A 2737-nucleotide genomic window follows, 5' to 3' on the forward strand; every position below is an offset into this window, starting at 1 on the left:
GAGAGAGAGAGAGAGAGTGAGAGAGAGAGAGAGTGAGAGAGAGTAGAACGAAAGATAAACGAAGAACGTCGAAAACGTAGTTAGCACAGTGCATTTAGAACGGCTGACTAACGCTGCCGGAAATACGTTTTGCCAACTAGAAAAGAAAGAGGAGAAAAAGGTAGAAAAAAAATAAAAGAAAAAAAAAAAATAAATAAAAAATAAAAGATGTACGACAGGTTCATAGCTACAATACCCGCGGATAGAGCCCTTAACTGAAAATAGATCAAAGATCGAGCCAATTAATAGACGAGAGAGAATCTTTTCTCTATGGTGTTTTGTAGTTTCGTCATATTTATATCCTACAATCCCCAAACTGTTCCACGTTCTAGAATAATTTTATAAGCTTTCCAATTTCAATATTGAACAACATGGAATAATAAAAAAGAAAAAGATTTGATCGTTATCGGTACAATCGATCTCTCGAACAATTTCGATTCGTGATCGTTGGCTCAACGTCAATCTCTAATCTCACCGACCTCGAACGTGGTCGAACTATAACGTTCGTCTAACGTCAGATTCTATTTAATAGTTTAGTTGATGTATATGTATATGTGTACGTAATAATACTTTAACAATCTTGTCGAAGCTTTTCTTTTCTTTTCTTTTTTATTTTTTCTTTTTAACTTTTTATCTATTTTAGATTTTTGTTATTACTTCGATCGAACTGCAAATTGAATTGTCAATTTTTTGTTTTTTTTTTTTTTTCAACTAGACGTATGGTGGTTATTTCGCAATGGAAAAAAGAAAAAAGAAATAAAGAGAGAAATAAAATATAATAAATAAATAAATAAATCTGTTCTTTTTTTCAAAGTTTAAAGATTGTATATCATTCAAATGGATTCGTTGTTGCTTGTGTGTTAGAATTGCAATCTAAAAGATATACATACATATACATATACTGAATAATATATAATAGAAAGGATTTTCAATAAAAGTATCATCGACAAATTGGTCAAAACGTTATAGTAAATCGAAATTGTTCGTAACAAGAGAAAAAAAGGGGAGAGAGAGATAGAGAGAGAGAGGTGTAGAATAAATGGAAAACATCAAGAACGATAAAGAAAAGGATACCCTGTGTTTGGTCAGAATTGGAAAGGAAAAGTGGTTAAAAGGAAATAGAAGAAAGTAGAAAACTACGGATAAGTTCTGATGGAAATGGGGAGGAAAAGTGACGAGTGTTTAACGGGAATTGGTAGTGATGGTGGTGGTGGTCGTGGGGGAATTGCAGTGTCGTGTGTAGGGTGGTTCGATGATGAAGTGGTGAGGGTAGATCCATGAAGAAGATAGGTTAGGCTGATCGGATAGCATATAACCACGACACCTTTGGTCCGATTCATCCATCCATCCATCTATCCATCTATCCATCCACCCATCCATCTATCCATCCACCCATCCATCTATCTTTCCATCTATCCAATACCACCCCCGTCTACAGCTCGACCCTTTGACCAAGTTTTACGGGGTGTGACCAAGTTGAAATCAATTTCAGCTCTGAATGCCCTAGGAAGTAAAGACCTACGTTCTCCCTTTTATCCGTAGTAGGGTCGATAACTAAATTGATCATCGAATTTTCTCTTTTACTTTAATACCAACTTTTAACTTTAATCAACAATATTTAAGACAGAACTTTTATAACTCAAAGATTAAGATTGACTTTGATCACTTAGTTTCGATAAAATTTCTTTTTTTTTTTTCTTTTTTTTTTTTTTTTTTCTTGTGTTTTACCGTGAATGATGTAATTTATTATCGTCGTCGATGTAATAAGAAATAATGAATTATTGTTCGTAATTGTTTGGATTTATCGTTTAAGATATTAATTGGAAAACTTTTAACGTTGCTTTTAAACTAATCGATCATTTGTCGTATATTTTTATTTTATTTTATTTTATTTATGTTTTTTTCTTTCGTTCAATTCGCAATCCCGAATACGGTTGATCCGTATAAAAATCTAACGACGTTTTTTTCTTTTTTTTTTCTTTTTTTTTTTCAATATTATCTTCCACGAACCATTTGCTTTCGTTGAATCGATATTTCCCTTTAAATAAAGTCGAACAATGATACGTTAAAAAGGGATTATTTCTCCCCGGGGAGAAATTAGACGATCGAATAATGGATAACGTAAAGGGCGTAGGTATATGAAAAGAAATAAGAGAAATGGAACGTATAAGTCGAAAATTAACACAACACGTTTCTCTCGAATTGAAGGGCTAACAGAACGAACGTAAACGTTTGTGTTGCTTATTTCGAATGAAACACGTTTACTATTAAATCGTTCGAATCTTTTCTATAATTCGTCATTTTGTTGTTCTTGTTTAACAAAAATTAACGATTATTGTCGTTATCTGTGATCTTTAATTTTTAATTAAAATTGAAAAAGGAAACATTGCAAAATCTTAAAAACATATTTCATATAATTTTACTTTATTTTGTAGAAAATAATTTTATTAACATAAATTATGTTCCTTTGTTAAGAAGAAAAAGAAGATAATTTTTGTATAAGAAAGATAATGAGATAATAAATTTCTTTTATTTATTTCTTTTTTTTGTAAATGCTTATATAATTACATACACAATATTATATTAATATAATATATATTTATATTAATTATATTATTWATAATGATAATAATATAACTAAGAGAGACATTAATGGTATCCTAAAAATATTAAAACAAATGGCTGAATTCAATGGAAT

General features: G+C 30.4%; 1 protein-coding gene across 11 annotated transcripts in view; it reads left to right on the plus strand.

Moving 5' to 3' along the window:
- The window catches only part of LOC106788154 (tensin-1), a 112674-nt gene that overhangs the window by 83354 nt on the left and 26583 nt on the right, over positions 1-2737 (plus strand). The gene's annotated exons all lie outside the window — the stretch shown is intronic.

Source organism: Polistes canadensis, unplaced genomic scaffold (genome assembly GCF_001313835.1).
Source record: "Polistes canadensis isolate GaletaPanama2010 unplaced genomic scaffold, ASM131383v1 scaffold_128, whole genome shotgun sequence".
Classification (NCBI taxonomy): Eukaryota; Metazoa; Arthropoda; class Insecta; order Hymenoptera; family Vespidae; genus Polistes; species Polistes canadensis.